This window comes from Stegodyphus dumicola, chromosome 2 (assembly GCF_044657685.1).
Source record: "Stegodyphus dumicola isolate Sdum_Otavi_A_Nest chromosome 2, ASM4465768v1".
Taxonomy (NCBI): Eukaryota; Metazoa; Arthropoda; class Arachnida; order Araneae; family Eresidae; genus Stegodyphus; species Stegodyphus dumicola.
Window position 1 is genome coordinate 188,440,724 of NC_140769.1, and position 26,859 is coordinate 188,467,582.

The window sequence follows — 26,859 nt, forward strand, 5'->3', positions numbered from 1 at the left end:
GCCGAGCTATATAGTTTCTATCAACGGGATACAGCACAATTGACGGACTTTATTTTACGAAAAATCAAACTAACGGATATGTTGTATGGGAAAAAACCCGATGCGGAGATAATTGAAATAATATTACCAAGATTGTTACCCGCTGTCCAAGACTACTTTGAAATTAGAAACCCAACCACATTGCAGGAACTTTTCGAATTGGCGGTGAAATTTCAAAATCGCAGAATAGCGGAAAGAGCGAGAGGGGAAACATATTTTCAAAGTACCAGAAGGAAGGAGGAAACCAGAAATGGAAATCGCTCGTATGGGGGAAAGAACTATCAAGCTAACGCATCGAAACTTGAAGGTCAAGGCCCAAAAAGAAAATTTGAAAATAAGCATCCGCGTACCCAGAAGACACAGATTGAAAGGAAAGCTTTAAACGACTAGAGGGGCCTGTGAAAGGGAGGGTCCAGACCCCGGAAATTTTAGAAAAACCCTCAAATAGACATTTAAATACAGTCATCGTAAAAAACTCACAGCTACCAATTATACAAGTCCTGGTTGGCGATGTACCAGTAGAAGCCCTCATCGGTACAGGAGCAGAAGGAAATTTCATGAGTGAAAAGTTCTTCAAAAAGAATTTTTATAGGATACGACTCTTTAAAACCAGAAATACGGAAATTATAGCGGCGCAAGGAAAAACATGTCACTGCATCGGGAAAGTATCATTAAACTTACAGATAAAAGAGGAAAATCTCAAAGTATTAATTTTTGTGGTGAAAGACCTCCAACACTCTCTTATTTTAGGTATGGACTTTTTAAGGGCCGCGAGGGCCAAATTAAATTTTCAAGATAGTTCCGTGGTGCTGGAGATGGACCAGAGGGTGGTGGAACCGGTGGAGACACCTGAAGTGGACCTTAGCCATTTGAATGACCAGGAAAGTAAAGCAATACAGCAAGTGGTGAGTAATTTTTCTCATTTGTTTTCAGAAAAACCGGGAAACTGTCAGATCGTGACTCACAAGATTCAATTAAATGCCGAAAAACCTTGTAGGACTAAACCGTATCGCTATGATAAACAAAAAGACTTAATCATCGAAGAACATATTCAGGAGATGTTAAAGAATAAAATAATAACGCCCATAAATAGTGAGTACGCGAGTCCAGTCGTACTATGTAGGAAAAAGAACGAGTTTCCTCCTTCGGATAAAAGGGCTTGGAGGTTTGCTATCGACTATAGAAAACTAAATAGCATAACTAAATTTCCAGTTTACCCTTTGCCGGTTATAGACGAGATCATTAGACAGATCAAATCGACAAGATATATGTCTACTTTGGACTTAACGTCTGGCTACTATCAAATAGCTATGAGACCCGAAGATATACATAAAACCGCGTTTATAACAAAATCGGGCACTTATGCATTTTTACGCATGCCTTTTGGGTTGTGTGGGGCCCCATCAACATTCCAGAGAGCTATGGACATTGTTCTAAAGCCTGTCCTAGGAAAATCAACTTTAATTTATCTAGATGATATAATTATAACGAGTAGTACGTTGGAACAACACATTAATGACCTCGAACAAGTTTTTAAATTATTAAAAGAGGCCGGTCTTACAATTAACGCCTCAAAATGCAAGTTCGCAACTAAAGAACTTAAATATCTCGGTTATAAAATTTCGCAAAAGGGTATAGAAACGCAAGATTCAAAAATAAAAGCTATTAAGAATTTCCCACCGCCCAACACCGCCAAGAAACTTTCGTCTTTCCTTGGACTATGTTCTTACTATCGATCTTTCATAAAAGATTTCGCTAATATTGTTGAACCACTCTTAGTAATCAAAAGAAAAAAGAGTAAATTTACGTGGACAGCGGAAGCTAACACAGCTTTTGAAAGATTAAAAGAAGCGCTTATTAATGCCCCTGTTTTAAAATTCCCTGAGGGGGACGAAAACCTGGAAATTGCGGCAGATGCATCAGACTATGCGGTGGGTGCCGTTCTTATGCAAAATAACCATCCGCTGGCATTTTTTAGTAAAACATTGAATCAAACACAAAGGAATTATACAGCTACAGAAAGAGAAACATTAGCCGTATTAATGGCTGTACACAAATTTCGAGTTTATTTCGGCAAATCGCCAGTAACAGTCGTTTCGGATCATGCGGCTGTTGGTAGACTTTACTCGCCCAGGTTAATAAGATGGGCTTTAAAACTCCAAGAATATAATATCACAATAAAATATAAACTGGGTAAGGAAAACAATGTAGCTGACGCACTTTCTCGTATAAAACTGGACGATGAAGGTAATGAACTTAAATGCGCTGTGTTGACTTCAAAAATTTTAGATTCTAGAGATACGGTTATTACTGAACTGAAAGCTGATCCTGAATTTGGAAATATCTATGCTTATTTGAAAGACCCCGAAAGCTTTGAGCATACAGATATCGATGCGATAAGAAATAGAGCCAAAAACTATGAAATAATAGATAATTTATTATTCTATACGAAAACAACAAACGAAAATCTTGAGTATAAGCCAGTCATCCCAGCCTCGCTTCGATTAAGCATTTTGAAGGAGTTGCACGAGAAAAAAACAGCGGGCCACCTCGGGGTCAGAAAGACTTTAAAAAGGGTACGCGAGGCGGTATATTTCCCGCAATTATACGCCATATCAAAATGGTTCCGTATAGACCACAGGCTAACATAGCAGAAAGAGTTAATAAAAACATTGTAAAAATAATTCGCAGTTACGTTAGCACACATCACAAGCGCTGGGATGGCTACATAAATGAATTAGCTTATGCTTTAAGAACGGCACATCATGATACTACGGGAAAAACTCCAGCAGAATTATTTTTAGGCAGAAAGTTAATTACGCCTTTAGATAAATTATTCTTTGTGCAACAAAGAGAGCAGGAATTTAGACAACAAGACGTGCAAAAGTTGATTGATCAGGCGCTTAAAACCTCGGATACGGCAAGAAATAGACAGAAGTTATATTATGATAGAAAACGCCGTGAAGCAGATTTTAAAGTTGGGGATAAAGTATTGAAACGGAAATTTTCTTTATCAAGTGCCCCAGACAATTTTATGGCAAAGCTAGCTCCAAAGTTTGAAGGCCCCTATGTAATTCAGAAAATCAAAGGAGTAGTCTTATATCTTAAAAACGAGAGAGGGGAGATCTGTAAAGCAAGTCCCGACCAGGTGAAAAATGACTATAATCCAAATGATTTTGAAATCCTTAAAAGTTTCTTGCAGGACTCAAGTCTAAACGAAATAGAAGGGCCAGAGACTGCAACAACTATTCCACCACCCAAGAAACGGAGAACTGAAGAGAGACCTAGCACTTCTACAACCCGGACGTCGGTATCAAAAAGAAAAAATGATTTTCAAACTCCGGCGTTTAAGAAAAACAAAAATACAAATGAACCGGGTAAAGAAACCGTGGTAAAGACGAAAACACCACCTACAAAAGATGGCAGGAGAAATTACACATCAAGGAGAACGCGCACACGGCCACAGAGTCAGGTGCCAGCAAGGCCGCCGTTCCGGAAACTGAAACGCCAACAGGAGGCACAAAAATACGAGGAACAGAAGAAATTCAAGAAGGACTCCAGACCGGAGGACGTCAAGACCAGCCGTCCCAGGCAGAAACGCAAAGGCCAACAACCAGACGATTACTCCGTCAAGAGGCCAGCATGTAGAGGACGCAAAAGAAAGAGCAACGGGGACGACACTCGGAGATCAATAAGGAGAAGATTGACATCCATGGCACCTCTAACTTGGGATCAATTTTGCCAAAAACGGATGACGGAATTTCAAGCATCGAAAACTCAAAGATAAGTTAAAACCTTCTATAAATATTTTTCTCTTTTGTTCCGAAATGTTATGCATAAGTACGAAGTTCTATGTTTTGACGAAAGTCAATATGTCTCGGTTGAGACTTAGTTTTGTTTTACTTTATTTAGCTAAGGCAAAAGTATTATTTTCTTTAAGTGTAAAAGCTAAAAACAAGCATTTTCTATTGGTCGAAAGACTAATTCTGTTATGTTAAAGCCAAAATTTGGCCGAAGATAAAAATAACTTCGTATTCTTGTATTAATAAGAATTTTAGTTTCAGTGCCGCCAGCTTGGCGAAGAATGAGTAAAGTAAAAATTTATTTTCTCTTATTCATTTTATGGTAAATTGTAAAAAGCATATGTATTAAAAATTTGTAAATGTATGTAAATACTTGAAGGTTATGTAAAAGTAGAATTTAGTCTAGAAGCATAAAATTGTAGATGCTAAAAGTGAATGCTTAAAAGCAATGAAGTCAAAATTTAAGTAGTAAATTGTAGATAAAGTCATGCTTTAGAGCGAAAGCCTGCATGTTTAAAGATGAATGAGGGGGAAGTTAGAATGAATGTGTTTTGTAGGGTTCTCCACCTACATTTGAAATTTTAAGACTATTAAAGTAGCTCATTGAGTTGTAGAATGTCGAGTAAGGTGTGTCTATTTGGTTGTTGAATTCTAACAAATCATGGTGGTTAGGGGAAGTGTTGTAAGACTAAAACACGAATATTCCCGTTTGACACCACACACGGTGGAGAGCCAGGGTAAAGTTAAATTAATGCTTGAAAAATTGAATGAATGTGAAGTGAGCAATAACTAAGAAAAACGAATCGTTTAAAAACAAAAATTTATTGTGTCAAGAAAGTGTAAATTATAATTTATGTAGAAAGATACTGATACTTATTCCTTCCAGATGCTGGAAGGAAAGACCAAGATTGATTGATGAAGTCCAGGAAAAGTTGCTGTAAGAAGAAAGCTTTGTAACGAGCAAAAGAATTTTAGTATATAATTGTTACATAAGATCTTTTTTTGTGTAAAGGAGGCTTTCGCTAGTTAGTTCAGAATTAGATAAACTTACAACAGGTCGTTTGTAGGACCTGCTTCCAAGTTTTCCAAATTCTGGCAGCGGCAAATGTAGGGTTTATATTTTTTTTAACTAACATTTATTTTAAGTTTAAACTATCTTTCCTGTCAAGCCTTACTTTCCCCTGGAACTGCCAATGCCAGAATATGTAAATTTGAGCAGAACGCGCAAGCATTCAAATTATCAGCGGAAGTATTCTGATTTAAATAGAAGGAAACGAGTTCGGTGTGAGAGATTCTTACTTAGCGAGCGCGGAGGTAGTTATCGAGAATTGAAGAACCCCGCGTTGCGGCCTATGTGCTTGGCGGGAATTAGTTGCAATTGTTCCAGTGAGCTTCAAGTCTGCTGAATTAGCAGCCGTATTGTAAAACGCGGTGAGTTAGTTATTTTAGAGAGCCTTGTAGTTAGAATATTGTCTTTACTTTCTTTTCAGGTTCTTATTTTTATTTGACTGCCTAGTGGGCACAGTCTGTAAGCGTCAAGAGGACGCCATTGTAATTTATTACGTTGAATAAAAAGGGACTTAAACCCTTTATAAGACTCTGTGGTTTATACAAGCTTTCACAGTCACCTCTTGGTTGCGTGCTAGTTAGAGGCGCGCAACGTTATAATGTAAAATGTGAAATATAAAAGTCCTATTTTTTCCCATTTAATCTAATATATTGCAATATAATAAACGTCGTTTAGGTTTAGAAATATTTTTCTGTTTTATTCTTAAGATATTCTCTAAGGTGGCTAAAATATTAGTTATTGTGTGGCTTAAAATTTTGTTATAAAAAGCGGAATTTAATAATGCATCTATGTGCACTAACAGTTACATTAATTTTTATTATTTCCTAATATACTTTGAAACAGTTTTCATAAGATTAAAAATGTAACAAATTTTAAGGACTTTCTTTCATATGTAATTTCAAAATGCACTTTTCTCTCTTCCCAGCATTTCTTCTGTAAGTAATTCAATTTGCGGTTCCAGTCCTGGGTTGAAATTGAATTAAGTTTTATTAAAGTTTTCATAACGTTTCCGCATGAAAAGGATAAATTACTGGAGAAAAATTAAACTTAATTCGCTAGTAACTAATTAAGAAAATTCAATTCATTAATTTCTGAAAGATTATCTCTACTTGCAATGGCTAAAAAAATTTTAAATATTTTTCCATTTGAAGCTGTTATTAGAATACTCTTCCAGATTTCATTTTCTTTCCCTGATGTCTTTAATATGCGTAAACTGTAAATGCACAGACGTGACTTGTTTGGTAAAAAGAATCGTCTCGTGGGATGCAAAAAAGTAAATTGCAAAGGAAGTCTGACGCTTTAAAAAATTCTTGTTCCGTTTCAGAAAGTGCATTTGTTCAACTGCATAACGGTGGCTTCAAAAATGTTATTTTTATGGTAACTGTTACCTAGAATAAAATAATTATGTGAAATTAATTATGCAAAAAAGGTGAAATTGGTTTTACGACTACAGTCTTGTTTTAAATGCGCTGAAAACGGAAATGCTATTACAGTGTCTTTGGTTAAAATTCTTAAATATCAATGAAAGCAGTTGCATTTAATATGTAATCTACAGAAGCTGTTTGCACAATTTTTAGAGGATTCTGTTTGTAATTGCAAAAATATTTTACCACAACTTTTTATGTTTCAAATGTTCTATTTGATAAGCCTTTTTAGTCCAAAGGGGTTTTGTCCCTGAAGGATTATTGTTTTCGTTTTGTGATTTTGCGTTGGTTCGCTATAAATGTCCGTTTCAGTTTTCAAACTGTTGCCACGAAATGTTACAGTTCTGCATTATATTTGAAGAAATTAAATAAGGAAGAATCTGCATAAATGTATGTATATTTCTCGAATTGTGATAAAACAACGGTACATGGAACCATCGAATTTTGAATGACGTAATCCAACCGCGAATATATGGGCATGTGGAAACCTAAATTTGAAATTTGGAATTTATTTTATTATCTATTTCATATTTTGTAAATATTTAACGAATTTTTGATTAACAAACTCGATTTCAAAGCGAGCGATGGCATCGTTGTACAGAAAAAACATATTTATCTCCAGCGCGCGAGACTGCGTATCGGAAATTCTAATGGATATGCTCAATTTAAAACTATTTTGGGATATTGCTTTTGAACTGAATTTTATGATTTAAGTGCCAAGAACATGATATTTAATAAATAAAGGTAACAGATAAAATGTTAAAAAAACGCCCCTTTGGACGCAATTTAAAATCTGAAATATTTCAGATTTTTTTTTTTTTAATTTATTTTTCACTACCTTTATACGTAGTAATTTCCAAGACAATAAGATCTTTTATAGTATCAGAAAGGTATTTTATTCCATTGCTTTCGTACAGCTTTCCAAAGCCTAAGGAGGGTGTAAGTCGACTTTTGAACAACTCACTTTTCAAAAATCCATAAGAGAAAAAATACATTGGTGATAGATCAGGAGATTTAATGTATCTGTATTAAAATGTTACATGGTACAATTTCCTATAGCCTTGATGCCCATTTCTTGTTTCTTTTTTTTCTAAATGACTGACAGTAGATTTTGAGATGTCGCTGCTTGCTTTGTCTTGATGCAGTTTTACTGTTTGATCACACTGTGCGTAAGAAGATTTTTGATATGTGGAGTTAAAAATATTTCTCTTTTTTTATGTCGTTATATTTAATTTGCCGTTATAGGAAAAAAAACAGCAACAATTATACATTCCTTATGAAAACTTTCTTTAGATTCCTTGAACCATGTTTTAAGATTTTTTTCGCCTCTTTGATGATAATAAATGGATCTCTTTTTGTTTTAGTCAGTAAAGTATACTCAAGATTCGTCTATTATGACAACATTTTTCCATTTTTGTTCGGATAAATATTTCTCGTAAAGAATTCTTCAGCGTGTTCTGCATTCCGCGATTTGTCGTTGAGAAAGATGATGCTTTTTTTATGTCTTTTTAAGATTCAAATCAGCATTAATCACTTTGTTTAAAGTTTACACTGGGCCATTTTAATAGTTTCGAAGCTGTATTTTGACTTCGCGGGTTTACTTTTAACATTAAAAATCTTACTTTTTGCAATATTCGAAACTGAAATGCAAGTTTAACTGAAATGCAAGAAAAAATGCGTATAATTTAATATTCAGTACAAGGAAGTCATGCGGTGTACACATCAGATTTTTTTAACTTGTCACACAGACAAACATGTAGGTTAAACCTTAATTAGGAAGTTATACTCAGGTTTGAATTAAATATTTGAATGTAGAACTTAAGTGGTTACAAAGTCATGCATGTTATCTAATTCTGTACGACGCCAGACATAAAGCCCATGTTTTTAATTAACGCGTATCTCGTAGTAAATTAAATTATTCTGCTGGGGAATCAAAATTTTAAGTGGAACGATTAGTGCTTTTCTGTTATAATAGCTGTAAATATAAAGAATTGCTACAATTTATTCGGATCAGGATTTTAATACAAAAAAATGTGTAAGGCTTTTCTCGTATCCTTAGCTCGTGCCTTTGTGGTGTAACTGGAAAGTAATTCTAGTTGCCAGTGGAAGGTGAGGGAGTTGGAATCCAGGTTTTAAAGCATAGTTGGTCCTCATGTTTCCCTCCTCTCTCTCCAAAACAAAAAAAATTCTAAATTACTCCCGAACAATGGCTCCGAACTAAGAAGTGGTGGACGGTAATTTGCCACCACCAGGGTTGGCGACTATTTCTCGGCCTGCCAAATCCTTTAGTGGTGGAGAATATAACATGTTTCGCTCTCCTTATCGCGTGCCTTCATGGTGTAAGTGAAAAACATGTCCGGCTCTCCTCCTGCAAAATAAAATACCTATTGTCTTTACAAACAGATTACATAGCATACACTGATCTGTCAAAAGCTGACATAAATGTGTGCAGAATGAATAATACCGTTATCTATGCACCTCTCTATGTGTTAATATTAAAATAAAAAATCGTGAATTTAATTCTCTATTTTATAAAATTAATCATTTTCACATCATCATTTAAAACGTCTTTTAATGCATTCTGTATTCACTTTATTACCGACGCACTGCGACGAAGACAGTCATGAATGTGTTTAATATATGGCGCAATTGAAATTATTCGTGATATTACTCCTTTGTTGGAGCCTAGTAACGATTTTACTCAATTTATACAAATGCGAACATAAATCCCAAAGTAGTTTGCATTCTTTTAAATAAGCTCCCTTAGCTTTTGATTAATTTTCAAAGGTAACTAAATGTATCTTTATATTTTGTCTTGCTGAACTTCGGAATTTGACTCGGGGAAACCCGGTGTTTTGCGTAACACATTTTGTAGACAGCTGCAATATGAAGTTGCAATGATAGAGACAAAATGACAGACAATCGTTTTTTAACTGTATGTACGGTTCTGTATGTATCACTTCTCATATCCGTAATTGGACACTGTTCTATAAAACGCTGTGTTCTCGTCTTTATGCTGAAAAACTATAACCTAATGGAGTCGTTATGATATATACCTCTTCCAATGAGATGTTTGCTCCAAGAAGCTTGCCACATTCTCCAGATCAGTTTGTATTAAAAATTATACTTTTAATTTGAATCTTTTGAAAAATATATAAATATTTGTATATTCCATAGGAAGATAAAAATTTAAAAGGAAACAATCGTCGGAAAAGTACTTTACAGCTGAGGTAAATTCAGAACGATTAGAAAAACCACTCTTTTTAGTAACAATTTAGATATAAATAGAGACATGTGCAACGATAAAATACAAACTATAATGTTAAATGCTATTATTTTGAATGTTTCACTTTTGGTGTAGGTATAAAATGTAGGTATAAAATTTAAGTGATTTTTCCTGATTGATGGTACAATTTTGTTTAGAGTAATAATAAGGGAATATTCAATACCGCAACTAAATCTGTCTGAGCAACTCTCTCTGAATTGCTAGAAGCATGTTTACATTTTCCCCGAATTAATATACTGTAAAGTCAGCTTTATTGCGTACAGCGCTACCAAAGTTGCCTCAAATACTTCACTGTGTTATTATTGTAAACGACTTAGGAAAGTTATATATGGAGTACGAAAGCGAAACCAATCATCAATTTAGAAACGATTGTGAAACGAAATGCTGTTTGAGGAATAATCTAACAAGATGAGAGATAAGATAATGCGGGCCTCCAGTAATATAATCATCCGATCAATTAGCGGGACGTATTCGCGCTCAGTCAAGGTTGCAGATATGCCCAACTCGAAAAACAAATGAGGGGCAAAATACGAGGGCTATCCAGAAAGTAGATTACGTTTTGGAATAAAAAAATAAACAAAGTATAGGAAACAAATTTTATTATATACAGATGAAAGCCACACTCAAATACTACTTTTCTACATAGTCACCATACAAATTAAGGCATTTATCGTAGCGATGTACGAGCTTGGAAATTCCTTCGTCGAAAAATTCGGCCGCCTGCGCCTTCAACCACTTCGTTACCTCTTCTTGCAGCTGTGCGTCGTCATCAAAACGCTGCATAGCCAGCCACTTCTTCATTGCTGGGAATAGGTGAAAGTCGCTCGGTGCCAGGTCGGGACTGTACGGCGGATGAGGAAACAACTCCCACTTAAAAGATTCAAGAACTTTACGAGTGACATTTGCCGTGTGGGGCCGGGCGTTGTCGTGAATCAACAAGATCTTAGAGCTCAACATTCCTCTGCGCTTGTTTTGAATTGCTCTTCTGAGTTTTTGGAGAGTTTGGCAATACCTTTGAGAGTTTATTGTAGTGCCTCTTTCCAGGAAGTCCACCAAAATTACACCTTTTCTGTCCCAAAAAACAGTCGCCATCATCTTCCTTGCCGACATTGTTTGCATGCATTTCTTGGGTTTTTGGGGAGAACTTGTGTGCCCCCACTGCATTGATTGCAATTTCGTTTCACAGTTCACATGTTTCACCCATGTTTCGTCACCAGTAACGATGCGATCGAGTAAAGAGTCACCATCCTTATGGTAAGCGTCCAAAAAGTTCAACGCTGCAGCCATTCGCTGATTTTTGTGGTCCTCTGTCAAGATTTTTGGAATCCATCTTGCACAAAACTTGTGGTAACCAAGCTTTTCGCTGATGATTTCGTGCAACAAACTTCGCGAAATTTGTGGAAAACTCAAAGAAAGTTCCGTTATTGTGAAATTTCGATTTTCACGGACTTTAGCATCGACTTTTTCGAGAAGTTCGGCGGTCACTATGCTGGGTCTCCCACTTCGATCTTCGTCGTGAACATTGGTTCGGCCATTTTGAAATCTTATGATCCACTGACACACTCCACCTTCAGTGATAATGTTGTCCCCATACACTTCACGAAGCTGCCGATAGATTTCTATCGGTTTACAGTTTTTTGCAGTCAGAAACCTTATTACTGAGCGCACCTCGCAGCTCGCGGGATTTTCAATTAACGCAGACATTTCAAACCGTCACAGTATCTGAACGGAGCACAGCACGAACCTCTCACTAGCACGGCTAGATGCAGACTGAGCTGCGCAACGCTCTAACCCCAAGATGGCCGCGCTAGCCCCGCCCCTAGCGGACACAGACGGAAACGTAATCTACTTCCTAGATGGCCCTCGTAGATGGACAGACTGAAGTATATAAGTGTGGAAGGGGGAGGTGCGAAACAAAAATTGGTATCGCAAGAAAGTGAGAGGTCATGTGACAAGATGGCGTCGACCGCGATGCCCCCTGTTCGATCGATATCGATCGGCCGCGATCATCGAGGAGGAGTCTTTCACCCCCAATCTACTACCCCTTGTTCCTGGGAAACAGGAAGCTAAAGAATCCCTTCCTGATGGTACATAGAAAAGGGGGGCGATCCTTCTTTTCCCCTTCACAAACGATGGGATGGATAGTTCGTTTATTGGTAGAAACTCTCTCACCCTTTCTTTTGTTTGTTTCATCTTCTCAGAAGTGCTTCTTCCAAGAATTGGGCTGGATTGCTTTCATGTATTGGCTAATAGTTTGCGGTTTGGTAGAAAGTGAGGTGGATTATGCATCCGGGTATTCACGCAATGTACGAAACAATAAAACTTACCAATTCTATTGTTGTGTCAATTACATCAAGTTTGCAAAATAAGACCACTGAATATTTTCGGAATGGATAATAGGCCAGAGAAATCAAACTGTAAACAGCAAATGGTAAATATAACAAATAGTAATACAATAAAATAAAAATAACGGCTTTTAACTTGTAAGTTTTTTTTAACGTGAGCAGGCTCTAAAACTTAATCCTGTTCCAAAATTTTATTCATAACATTACTGAGTATAATAAACATGAACCTGTTTTTGTATGCTTAGATACAGATTTTGTAAAATGCTTAAGTCTTTTAAAATGACTAAAAACCCAACTTTAAGTGTAACTTTTATATACAGTAGCACGCATTTGTTTTCTGACATTTGTATTTCTGAAATTTATTTGCATCAATCTTGTAATAAACCTTGAAATATAGACCCGAAATATTTTTCTGATAATTTATTTTAAGCTATGCTTGCTACAAAATAAATGTCATAGAGTATTTCTCGTAATAAAATAATTTATTCAAAACATATTAATCGGTAACAAAATAATTCGGACACTCGAAACGTTTTAGATAACTGAACAAATGAAGGCCCCTTTTCGTAATTCTTTATTTTAAATGAAAATGCATCACAAAAAATTATCGTCTGCATTTGGAAGTTATTACTTGTTTAGCAAATCATATTAAAAGTTCCATATCTGAAGTGAACATGGAATGATGTTACAAACTAATGACAAGTTTTGTTACAAATTAATCATTATTTCCAACATGGTAAAAATATTCGAAACATTTAAATAATCCTCGGTTAAAGCTCGTTGACTGCCTTTGATGCTATAAAACTGTCAAAACTGCATGAACCTGTTAAAAATGCACTGAACTCTAGATCACATTCCAAGCTAATATGAAGGAATCAGAGATTTATCCTTTACAAAAATCAGACAAAATAGCAGATATTTCTGCTGTTAAACTTATAGCGGAGTTAGAAGAAAAGTTTGCAATAAAAGTTAACTCTGAAACTGTTAATAGAATCATTAAGAGCCAATAGATACATTGGCGATCAGCAAGAAGAAAATTCTTCGTCAGCAAGAAAGCCAATAATAATAATAATAATAATAATAATAATAATAATAATAATAATAACAATAATAATAATAATAATAATAATAATAATAACAATAATAATAATATTAATAATGGTTGGCGTTTTCAAAATATACGATGACAAAAATTTATCATGTTAAAACAATGTTATATTTACAGAAAAGTCCCAATTTAGTACATTTAGGTCCGATGGACAAATTACTGTGTGGCGAAAGCCGAATAAAACATTTAATCCGAAAATCTAATTGTTAAGCATCATGGTGGATGTATAATTATTTAGCCTCTCAGATGAGAAATATGGTTTGTAAGAAAAAATAATACAAATTTACCAATTTGTATTATTTGTATTATCTGTATGAATAGTATGAAATATTCTTAGTAGAAAATAGTATATAAATTAATAAACTATTAATTATTAAATAAATAAATTACTAAACAAATAAACTATTAAATAAATTTATATACTATAAATAGTACATAAATATTTTTAATAGAAACCTGAAAGCATCTGAACGCAAACTACAATCAGGTTCAATCAAGATAACGGTACTAAAAATGCAGCCTTAAATGTTCGGTTGTATTGAATGTCCCGTTATATATTCATGTTTTCATTAAAAAGAACCTGTTTGTTCAAAGTGTCTAAATACTTATATGAATTCATTTTCAGAACGTTTTGTATAAATTATTTTTTTTAAGCCAAAAACGACTATCGTTTAATGGCAAATTTTATAAAAAAAGTTTAAAACAAATATAAAGAAATTTTGAATGCATAGAATTTCAAAATTGTTAATCCTTCTTTCTTTTCAATAAAATACCTGTTTGAAATTTGATCCTGAACGTGAATTATAACTGAATAAAAGCACTGTTTTCATAGTATTAGTGCATTCTTTAAGATTGCAAATTCCAGTTTTAACAATACGTTCATGAATTTTTTTCGATGTTAAATTTTTGGCATGTTTCTCAATATATATAGATATTTGTGCTGAAACTTCAAAAAATGAAAATAAATGCAAGAGCCAGCTTTTTAATTAAAAAAAATTCCAAAATAATCAATATATTTTATGCTAAACAGGAAACTTATTATATCATAATTTACGAGATCGTTGCTTAATTACATTTCGCATGTAATTAAATAAAAGAAATTTATCATCTGCTTTTCTAATAGACAAATTTATTCAAAAGTATCTGTTTTAAGTGATAGATAAAAACGTTATACTACCTAAATAGTCATTCTCATCTTTAATGGATGCTCGTTACATGAATATGTGAAATATGGATCGTATAAATCATTACACGAATTAAGTATACATCGTTACACAAGTGCAAAGCTCTCCGATATGCATTTTAGCTATGAGGATTACTTTAACCCACTGTTCAACAGATTTCAGATAACTCTGTAACATCTCAACCTGCCATTTCCGCAAGCAACACTGTATAATAAAATCTGATTATTTCTAACCCCATGACTCCTTTATACAGGGACTGATCGCACATTATTTAGACAAACTTGCTTTGCTATAAAAAACCACCTGCTGGGAAAATTTTTTTAACTGCAGCTATGTTTTTAAAAGTGTAAATTACCGTCTCCTACTTGACAATTTTGTTTTCATGCAAAATGGTCCTTTTGAAGAAGCAATGGACAGAAGGCTATGTTTGTGTTCTTTCCGAAGAAAATTCTTCTTATTTAATTATTAAAAAATGCTATGAGGGCCATGCTTTTTCAGTATCTAAATTAACGATAGACATTATTGTCAATAATAAAAGAAAAAAGTCAAAGTTTGATTTCAAAGACAAAAATTGTTCCAAATTGACAAAAATTGACAAAAAAGTATACACCCAAGCAAAAACTGGAATGCTTCAAATTTGCAAAATACGAACTTTAAGAAAATCTGCCGAGTCAAAGGACAGTTGAAAAATCATTAAAATGCTCAGTGTCAACTGTAAACAAAGTGGTCAATGTTGATTTGGATCTTAAAAATGCGAAAGGACGTAACTTGCATCTTTTTCTCCACGACATATCGACGAAAGCAGAACGCGCTGCAGAATTCTTCATGAGAAACAATTATTCGGATAAAAAGGAAAAATGTTTTCACAATACATGAATCATGGTATAGTTAAATGACCACAATAAAAAGAGATCTATTTATTATCATCAAAGACAAGAAAAAAATCTTGGAACATGTCTCATAGAATCTAAATGAAGTTTTTCAATGGGATTTAAAGGGATTTATGATTGTCGCTGTTTTTTGATATAACGTTAAATAAAAATTAAAGAGAGTGCAGAAAGCTGTTAAAGCCAACTCCACATACTATCAGAAACACAATTTATACCCAATATTCAAATATGAAATACTTTCACTTTACTCACAGTGCCATCAATCCGTAGAACTGAATCGAGACAAAGCAAGCAGCCGCAAGTCAAAATCCACTGTTAATTTCCTGGAGAAAAAGAAACAAGAAACGTGTATCGAAATCATAACCTTCACGCATATCTCTACTAAATCTCCTGATGTACCATCTACGATTTTTGCGTTTTTGGACTTTTAAAAAGCGGATTGTCCAGACATCGACCTAACAACTTTTTATTGAGTTTGGAAAGTTATTCAAGAGAAATGGGATAAAACACCTCTTCCGCTACTAAAAAAGACTTTATTGTCTTCGAAATTACGGTGTAGGAAAATAATGAAGAATAACGTTATTAAATGGAGTATTTAAAACAAAACAAAAACAAAAAACGCAAAATTGTGTTAGGAGAATAATACCACATTTGGGCTAAAACAAAAAATAAATTTAAGAAAAAGAAAATCTGAAAAGTTTCAGATTTTAAAATTATCAGCAATTTTAAAGTTGTTTAATTGCCGCTAAGCCTGTTTTTAATGGCGGCCCGCAACAACAAAGATAACGCATTCATTTATTATTGCCAATTAAATCATGCTTAATTCTTTCTGGAATTTTTTCGAGGAAATAAGCGTTTGAGATTTACTTTGTAATTTTTAGTATAGATATTTTGAGTTTTTATGTATTTTTGCCTTTTACGCGAAGTGAGAACTGAATTAATTATATGAGAAATACTCAATCGTCTGTAAAAAACTGTTTCTTTTTTGTTTTGCTTGCTTAATTTTTTTTATACATAGTTCCTGTTTTATTATAGTATTTGAAAAGAACATGTGGCAACGATTAGATAATTCTCTAAATGATATACATTTTCTGCATTCTGCGTTATAATATGAATGAAATATAATACTGTTAAGTAAACCTAGCGCCAGAGTGTCGCTATGGTAAACAAAGAGAATTTTAAAGAATGCATTTATTCTATTGTGGTTTATGCGCTGTCGGCGAAGTAGGTTTAATTCAATCTAATAAGTTTAAATAAAATGCAAGAAAAAATGCGTATAATTTAATATTCCGTACAAGGAAGTCATGTGGTGTACACATCAGATTTTTTTTGGTTGTTATTTTGGTTATTACTCGTTTTGATTACTAATTTATAATGTGTATCTTCTCGTGTTTCACATTGTTTTTTATTTCCTTCAGTAATGTTTTTACTCTGCAGTGTTATTTTCTGATTGACTCTTTTTTTTTGGGGGGGGGCTTTTTTTCTCCTTTTGTACGTGATCTACTTTATTGTTGTTTCGGGAAAAACATGAATTTAAGAATTTTTTTCCGTGAATTCCGGACTATATTAAACTGTATCTACAAATTTGAAAATATTTATTTATCTGCGTCCAAGTGGTCTCAAAATTTTCTATAGCAGTCCCATCTTAATATTTAAAAATATTTTTATATCTAAGCAAAAAAGGGCTATGCACACGAAAAAGTAATATGTGTACATGAAAGATTCTATTCAGAAAATAATCTCTAACATTTCTTCTCCCCACACAATCCGTTAGAAAATCTTATTTCTAAGACGGTGGAATTTTCTTCTACATATGATAAGCGATTATTCCTCTTAAGTCTTTTAGCGGAATCCATTTAATCTTTCAAAGGCTAAACTGAAGTAAGAAAGGCGCAAGCATTTTCATGTCCATGAAAACTCCGTTTTTTAAATTTTATTTACTGGTGACAGTTTATTTTATAGCATTGCATATATTTTGAAGAAAAGGGGAGAAAATCAAAAAGAAGAACAGAATCAAATTTGAGTTTCCTACGAATTGAAAATGGATTACATTATTCATTAAATTATATTCAGAACACTTATTTTTAATGGGCGATGACTAGTACATGTCAAGCAATAAAAATCATTATCTGCCGTTTTGTTGCAATGTGGATTGTCATTCTTATGACTGATGAATCGGGAAATTGTTTTATTCAAATAGGATGACAAATTCTAATGCTATTTCACTTAGGAAATCGCTTTATGCTATTTCACTTAGGAAATCGCTTTATTTGGATAAGGATGAAATAACTTTCCTAGTGAGGAAAAGGTAAATTTTTTACAATAATATATATTAACATTTTGCTTTCTTTTTTACACAGTTAATGCCTTTTTATGTTGTTTTTAAGTACACAAATTTTTTTAAAAGTAAATTCGTTACTTGAAAAAGTAATAATCATTCTTTCCAGAAGAAAAATATAAATTTATTTTACTTATTTAAAATGTTTAGCTTAAAATGATGACCGTATATATCTTATCATTTATTAAAATGTGATTAAACATCAGTTCCAGAAATTGGGGAAGCATTGCTAACCTGAAAACAGTTTTCTTAGTAAAGTTTTAGCGTCCACGATCGGCTAAAAATTAGCGCTGCATCTTTCGTCAAGAATTGAAATACTCCAGGTTCATTGGCGAGTATTGTACCACGGACTTCTAGGTTTGTGCACGAGTACTTAGATGTTCATGTCTGTTCGGCAAGGAGGCATTCAAAATACATGGCGAGCCAAAAGTCCTCTCAAGAGGTTGGTGATAGTAGACGAAGATTACCGCCTACTCCAGCCTCCTTCTCGGGGAGATTTCCCTCAAAATCGGGGAGGAACTGTACATTTAACGGAACTATACTGTACACGACAAATGGTGAAATTCTGGTGTCCCGCCCATTTCCTCCTGTGCCTCACTGCACTAAATCCGTCCAGCGGGTATAGTAGTTAGTCACGCTGATTACCGTACCGATAGGCCCATGTTCGAATTCTTGAAGAGCCATGCATGTTTGTAAGTGTATAGTATCTACGCGGAGAGGAGGCACTCAAAATATATGGTGAGCTGAAATTCCTCTCGAGAGGCTGTTGGTAAGGAAAGAAGGATGGAAAAACGTCAGACCTCCCCTGGGTGGGGGTATTCTCCTTCAGAATTGAGAAACTAGTGGGGCGAGATTGCCTGCACGACCGATAGTGAATATCAGGCATTATGCCTGTTGATTTAGTTCTCCATGCCTTTTTCTGTAAGCAGGCGGGAGTGTTATATAATCATCTCCTAGTGCGCAACATGATATTTGATAATACAGTTGTACTACGAATGAGCCTACTGCACTGACAGCCGAGTTTGTGTTTTGTGAAACAACTTATGCTGAGTTCGTCGAATTGAAGGATGCGTGAGAGTGCTCTGATACGTTAAAAGATGTGTAAGAAAGGAATGGAAAAGTCGGAAACGGTGGTTCCTGAAGCAAATTTACACGACTCGCTGATATATTTTAATAATTTATTTGTTGTAAATACGGTGCTTACCGTTTTAGAGCAGTTCTCATACTTGTTTGTCCCATGTACAAATTCCGCCGTTACTAGAAGATCATTCCCCTTCCCCTACTTTCTAAAACTTTAAATATATATATATATATATATATACATACATATGTGTCTGTGTGTGGTATATACACATTTACTTAGGTTCAGATTATTTTCTGTTGCGTTCTATGAATTAAACAAATAAGTGTAGAAAACGGTGGTAAATACCAAAAGTTGAATAAAAATAGTTTTTTATATTTAATAAAATATAATTAAATACTTAACAGGTAAATGAAGGGGGTGAGCTCATGAAACTATGAAATTTCCTCCCGAGAACTTCTGTGTTGAGTCATAGTGCTACTGAGCTTATGTGCACAATTTCTGCTGAAGGAAAAAAAGATAGTATGAATAGATTAGGAATTTGTCTTAGTCAATGCGTGATTGTGTGTCAGGTGATGTGTATCGCATGCCTAATGCATGACTAGCGTTTGGCAAAAACTTTGACACAGTTAGTTCATCAGTTATCAGAGTGTAGTAGCTGTTCAGTACACTGATCATTCTATCTCTTAGGCCAAAAGAGGCTATTAGCCCCAATATAGGATTTTGCGTTGATTCACTATAAACGGAGTATCATTTTTCAAACTGTTGCAATCAAATATTTTAAACCTCTTTTATTTTTAAAGAAATTTCATAATTATGAATCTGCATGTACGTGTATATGTTCTTGGCATTTAACATACTCGTCTCTATGAAATCAACGTGTTGCTATGGCTGGAAATAAAATACTTTATCTTTCACGAGCCAGTATGTTGCCGTTCAGTAAAGCTTAAGATGCTTTCATATTTAATCTGGATGGTTACTGAGTAATAAACTGAACGATTTAAAAGCAATCATTAATTAATTAAGATTCAATATTTGTTTATGAAATTACACTACCTGGACTTATTACAATTATTACATAATTTTTCTTTTTTTTTATGATAACTACTTCAGGCGGCTGGTCGCGCAAAGGGCTAGTTTTTTAAGAAATAATATTAGCGGGTATAAAAATATGTGTGGCAAACCTCTAACACTCTATTGGGAATTCGTTGTTTTTTTTTTAAACATTTGTGCTTTTGTTGTTGAATTGAGCTTTATGGCAAAGAATCAAATCACAATTTATTCGTCAGTAATACACAGAACAGTTCCAAAGACGAGTTTACAGTAGTCGAAAAATTACGATAAACATGCTGAGGCAATCAGCAATACAGCCTTCAGCCTATCAGGATATAAGTGTGAAGACAGTTTCACGACAAACCACTAAAGTACAGCTCCCGACTCGACTTGGTTGCTCTCAAGCTAATTTCTGAACTGAAAATACTACTACTAAATTGAATATAAAATTACACTCCACGTATAGGCAGGGTATATATAGCTTTAACTTACCTTGGAGAGCATTCTCGAGACGTTCTCGCTCCGTCTATGGCATGTCGCCAAATGGTCGATTTCGAGCCAAATATGGCAACCCTGACACTTTCTGGCAAACTTAACCCCGCTTTGCAAAGAAGCTATCTTACTGCAGCTCGGCATTTCGCAACAATCATTTCTTCGTAATTTCAGTTTCTTCAAGCAATAGAAAAGATATTCAATCAGATTCAGAGATTCAGAGATATGCGGCTAGAGTCTACTTCTTTGCTTTCTTTTTCCGTAACATTATCCATCTGAAAACTTTTGGCAAACTTTTGGCTTTGTGAATAACGTAATAGTGAAAAATATTTTCTAAACATTTTCTTCTTTTACCATATTTCTTAATTTTGCTTTTCTCTTTTCTCCTCTATCTCAAGAAAAAACATTCCTGCGAACCGATTATTCCTTTCACAGAGAATTATTTCTAGTAATTCTTGAATTACTTCAAATTCGTCAGTAACATCCCGCACACACGCGCACACACACACACACACACACACACACACACACACACACACACACAAAAAAAAAAAAAAAAAAAAAAAAAAAGCAAATTGTACTGTATCTGTGATTTAATTTATGCTATATCAGTACTCTTCAGCTCCTCTTAAGAATGATGCCAAATATAATCTTTTTTTTTTTTAACTGCCATCGTAAATCACTAGCGATTTTATTAGTTTATTCTATGACCATGATGGATGGCAAATTATTATTTTTAAATAATCGTCGTTTGTCAGAAGAAAGAAGTTCAGTAGATTTAATCAAACTATCTTTAAGGAGTTTGCCACCAGTAAATGTTTTTGATAGTTTTGCAACGATGTGTTCGAGAGTAAAACTTACACTCTTGCTGAGCTCGCAGCCTCCTAGTCTGCTCTTCCACTCACTCCTGCTAATTCATTTATTTATTTACTTAGTTTAGCTTTCTATTATTAAGCGTTGTTTTCTTCACACTTACGCCACATACAGTTCAACAGCAAAATCCTGCATAGCAGGAAAATTTCGAAATCCCGATGAAGTGTTAAGAAGTGTTATTCCAAATCCACGAACCAGTAAAAGGCAACATTTTTTATTTTAGGTGACGTAGTTAGGTCGAGGAGCTGTGTTAAAATGCTTTCATTTGCTTATTTATTAGGCCAAATGGCCATTTGTCTCAAAACGACATTTTACATTGAATGGCTATAAATGTCTGTATCACTTTCCAAATTGCTGCCACTAAATATTACCGCACTGTATTATATTTAAAGAAATTAAATAATGAAGAATCTGTATAAATGTACGTATGTTTCTCAGATTGTGAAAAACAACGGTACTTAGAGTCAACAAAATTTAAATAACATAGTCCTCCACTCGAATATGAGCACCTGCAAACACTAATTTGGAGTTCCTAATTTCCTATATTATTTATTTCATATTTTTTAAACTTTAACGTATTTTTGATTAGCAAACTCAGCTATTTCAAAGCGAGCAGTGGCACAACACTTTGCGGAATAATATATTTTTTATCCTTCAGCGCCCGAAACTTGTCTATCGGAAATTCTAAAGCTATTCTGTTTTTAAATGTTTTTACCCAAATAAAAAAAACGCCCCTATGCACTTAATATAAAATTTAAAAGCTTCAGATTTTTAATTGTATTTATATTCTATTTCATTTTATTTAAAACCTAGTAAGAAACATTCATTGAGGTATTCTTTATTTATTCAATTAATTTAGTATGCTAAAGCAAAATTTTCATGACACAACTACAAAATAAATAATTAACTAAAATCACCGAACTACTACATAATGATACATGGAATAACTAACAGATTTATTATTCCCTGTTGACTCAGCCGGCCATTTAAATATTTTCAGTATAGAGCCGCAAGGAATGAATAAAATTATCCTTTACATGTATACTTGTGTTAAAGCTTTTAACGTCAAAGTGCAATTATAAGAAACTCAAATGAATGAAAAAGTGTCATGTATTTCCTACATCGTAATAGAAAATTAGCAAATGCAGCTAATTAATTAACAATGTAATATAAATTTTATTCAAGAATTTGAAGATACAAGTTTCATTAATTTTATTTCTTACTTGTCAAAAGATAAACTCTCGAAGCTGGGAATTTTTGCACGAAGAATAATCGTTTATTTTGGGAGTATATTTATATGTGAACATCATTTTTTGCAGTCGAAAACTAATAATTAAAAAACTAGATTGACGGATGAGCATTTACAATTTCTGATGATGATAGTTTCTAGCTATTTTTCTTTAGAAGGGCTACAAATTTTATCAGAATCGAAACGTCATCAGTTTGTAATAAGTTATAAGGAAGCTTATAATTATTCACTTACAAACATATATATTTTTTCGATATGTGTCGAAAGTAAAAGAAAGATAACAATTCTAATTAGTTATTGTAATTAGTTATTTTCAAGCTTTGTCCAGCTTGAAAAGTTTTCATACTTTGGTGAATTTTATTTTAAGCTATTCATTTAGTGGTTATTCTAATACATTAGATTTATCTGAACTAAATGTCAATTTGAGAGTAAGCATTTAATTGTTAGTACAGTTAACTCACAAACTACAACTAAACAAAATTTCTTTCAAGTTCTAATCTTTAGATTTCAGATAGAGAATAAATATAAATTAAAATTTTTCTTTTCCACTACTTTTATTATAGTTTATGTATGTTTTGATAAATATTTATTAATTAAATTTTAAAATCTAGTTAAAAATGTTTCATTTCATTAAAAAAATTTGTTTAACGTATCCATCTGGCAACTGGAAGATCCATGGCTTGATTCCCTGCAATCGTAACTTGAATTTTTACGTTATCAGCTTTAAAAATTTCAATGGGCTGTAAGGATCAATCAAATCTGAGTTTTCTTGAAACATCATGATATTACTCTGCTTTTGAGTGACTGTAACACAATTAACACAATCATTTAAGTTTTAAAGTATTGCAGAAAAGTCAATGAAAGCTATAATAGAACTGTCTTTTACTGGCGTGTTCGAATAGTACCCGTACACAAATTGCTCAGGTAGAGATATAAACGTTCCTTAGTGTTAACTAACATTCAATAACGGTAGCTACAACAGTTGAATATAGTTTCTATATTTTTATTTGCATTTCTGTCACTAACAGGAGAGTCATACGAAGTCTGCCAGTGATTTCATATAGACTTCAAGCAAATTAAAGCAACTGTATATTTTTGTAAAAGAGTAAGACTAGTTTTATGATAGTAAATGGCAACTGATATGATAGTATTTGAATATCGTTTGCGCATTCATACTTGTACATGTCAATTTTCAGTACCAGAACTGGCTGTTTGTTTCGATCCTTGCTTTTAGTCCACATCATTTTTCAAATAAAGAGATATTACTGCCAAATGTTGTTTCCATGTATTAAAGAAATAATCTAGCGAATACAAAAAAAAAAAAAAAAAAAAAAAAAAAAAAAAAAAAAAAAAAAATTGTCAACAGTTAACACTCTATGAAGAATTCTAAAGATATGTTGTTTTAAAATTTCATATGTCGTAAGTGAGAAGAAAGTGGTGTTTAATAAGTTAGTTAGTTACTTTGATTAAGGAAAATTACTAGCGGGCTTTGGGGAGGGATGCCTTCGTGGAGGACTTTCTAAAGGGAACTGGCTGCGAGATTCGAACCTATGACCGAACTACCAGTGTTCAACGATAACCAGCTCAGCCGCTGGTGAACCCTGATGTTTAATAAATACAATTAAAAAGACCAAAAGGTAATAATAAAAAGACAAAAGAAAAAGTTTTATAAGTTATATTATTAAGAAAACTGAACATTTATAGGATAAACAGAGGAAAAAAATTAAAAATACAAAAATATATGCAGCACTTAGAACTCTATCGGAAATTCCAAAAAGGTGTTGATTACAAAAATTTTCAATCTGAAAGTTGAATTTTAAGTAATGTTTAATTTTAAAGTTAATACAAGTACAGTGAGAGCATAAAAAACTTTAACAAACCCTCTGGTGCGACGTTAATAACTGAATCCTTTCATATTTTCCTTTTTTGTGTTTTTTTACATTTTTTGAAATTTTTTGGTGTTCATAGCTACGTGTGTGTCTGTTTTTTTCAAATTCCCGAAAATCGCCAAAACAACTTTCATAATTTTTTTAGGAAAGAAAAATTCTTCTATATGCAAAGCCGTGGACGAAGGCGATGGCAGGTAAAAGTCAGGGAAGGATGAAATTGCTGAGATTTTCTTTTGCGGGTAGGAAAATTTTCACAGTATATTTTAAAGTTTTAAAATTAACTGAACCTTATATAAATAATTTATATGTTATTTGATTATAATTAATATAATGAATGATAATTAAATAACAAGCATAATTAATTTAACTTTACTGATAAATTATTGATTATTTAATCCTATTTCAACATTAACTAAACTGTGATTTTTTTGTGAATTTTTTCTCTATTTAACGAATTTTATATTCGTGTAACTATTCGTGTTTGATAAGTATGTATCTATATTGCCAACTTGAAGTAAGAAAGTAGTTTTGAGTGTTCGTTAAATTTAGGCTAATCCCACAATTTAATTGCGGGATTAAAATAGGTTTATATACTCAGAATTCAATATGCATTCTAATATATCCTGTGTTTTAATAATTTCAATGATTTTTATTAGTCGCAATAGGAATATTAAGCGGTAAATGTTGTATAATTTTAATACTTTGCAGACTAAACTGTAAACATTATTTTTATTTAAAATTAAGTTTTGATATAAGCGTTTGTAATATTTTCTCCTTATAAATTAAGTTGAATTTATATTTCAAAATAAGCTAAATCTTTTCGTATTATTTCCTTTTTTCGAAAGTAACTGCTTTAAAACCATATGTTCGTGAATTAAGCATTACAAATAACCTGCCATTGTTTCTTCTGGTTCAGAAAAGTAGTTCTGGAGAAGTAACGTTTTTAAACTGTAAATGAAAACTATTTTTATAACACTTCAAAATTTAACAATTTTAAGAAGCGGTAAACTAATTAGAAGCTTCTAAATTACACATTCTTACTTAAATTGGGAATTTTTCTTTAGTTTTGCGTTTACAGTTTGCAATGAATGAAACAGTGAGTTTTGTCATTATACGACTGTTGTTTTTTTCATTAAGTCTTATCGCGTGAACTGCTAATGAAGTAAACCTGAAGATCATCGTAGTAGATCACGTAGAATTTTTTATGAAAACTATTAGAAATATTTCTTTGAATAATGAATGCCAATATTACATTTTAAACAAAATGTTAATGCAAATATGAAAAGAATTTTGCATATGATACTAATTATACAAGAAATTTGCATTAACTGCTTACGATTCGCTTAATGTTTCTGAAAAACATCATAAAATAGCCTTGATATTTGTTAAAAATATAAACATAGAATTAAGATTCTAACTGAAGTAGGGGATTATTTTTAATATTAGAACAAAAAAAAAAAAAAAAAAAAAAGTTGAAACTAGCAATCATTTAAACTTTATGAAAAGCTAACACTCAAAGAGTTCGCTCCAAATTTTGGCTCTTCAGCCAACTGATTAGGAAGAAAGGTATTCTTAAATGACTCATATTCTTATGGCAAATGTCTTATTTATATTAATCTCTTCTTCTCACCCAGCTTGTAATGAATATAAGAAATTTAAAATTCACGAAAGCATTTTTAAAGTTCCCATATACTTTCATTCTTAGTTTGAATGAAAAGTGTCATAGGCGATGTTAGAAACTCTTATTCATATGTTACCTCTTCAATTATTTTTATTCGAAAAAATTTCACAAGAGGCATATTAAAACGAATAAAGTAATCTTCCTTAGAAGAGGGTTTAAGGAAATGTCACAAGGTTCGGGTCTCCGTGTTTCTGCCTGTATTGACTCAAGCTCTTGTTTCAAACTGCTGAAGCAATCTGCTGATTATTTTGTTTAATATTGCTTTAAAACTTGACTACGGAAAATAAATTACTAATATACAGAGGCGGTTTGCACAGGTTTAGACGATTTTCATTGTAAGTACAGAAATATTTTACGAAAACGTTTTATGTTTTAAATGTTCCATTGGACAAACCTGATTCTTCACTATCTTTGTACACCGTAATTTTGAGAACATAAAGCCTTTTGTAGAAAGGAGATAAAATGCCTCTCCCATTGTTCTCGAACAGCTTTTTAATGTCTAAGGAGGTTGTAGGTCAACGTTTGAAAGTCCAGAATCGCAAAAATACATTGGTAATAAATCAGGAGGTTTAGTTGTGATATGAGTGAAGAGTATGGCCTTGATGCTCGTTTTTGTTTCCATTTTTTCGAAGAAATTAACAGTATATTTCGACGTGTCGCTACTTGCTTTGTCTTGATGCAGTTCTACTGATTGATCACACTGTGTGTGAAAATAATGCATTTTATATTTGAAAATTTGGTATAAAATATGTTTTTAATAATATGTGGAGTTAATCTTAAAATCTTTTCTACACTCCGTTTATTTTTAAGGTACTTTTCCGTTTCGCCGGCGCAAATCTCGCTAAGCAGACTTTGTTGGCAACAACATTACAGTATACACATAAAAAAATTTTAACAAATGTTAGGTGCAAGAATTTTTTTATTTTGAAGGCGTAAACATTTTAATATGGTTTAAAATTTTCAAAAAATCCAATAAATAAAGGAAATAGATTTGTAAAAAGTCATTAATTTAAGAATTTACTATGCTTTCATGGTTCAATATCCTGATTCGCCGG

General features: G+C 33.1%; 1 protein-coding gene across 3 annotated transcripts in view; it reads left to right on the forward strand.

The window, feature by feature from the left end:
* Positions 1-26,859, forward strand: part of LOC118184299 (uncharacterized) — a 414,080-nt gene that overhangs the window by 159,262 nt on the left and 227,959 nt on the right. Inside the window, exon 1 of one of the 3 annotated variants that reach the window (XM_085811554.1) lies at positions 24,277-24,362. The exons of the other annotated variants lie outside the window; for them this stretch is intronic. The gene's annotated coding sequence lies outside the window, so the exon portion shown is untranslated. Of the gene's footprint in view, positions 1-24,276; positions 24,363-26,859 lie in introns of those variants that run through there. 3 annotated transcript variants of the gene reach the window in all.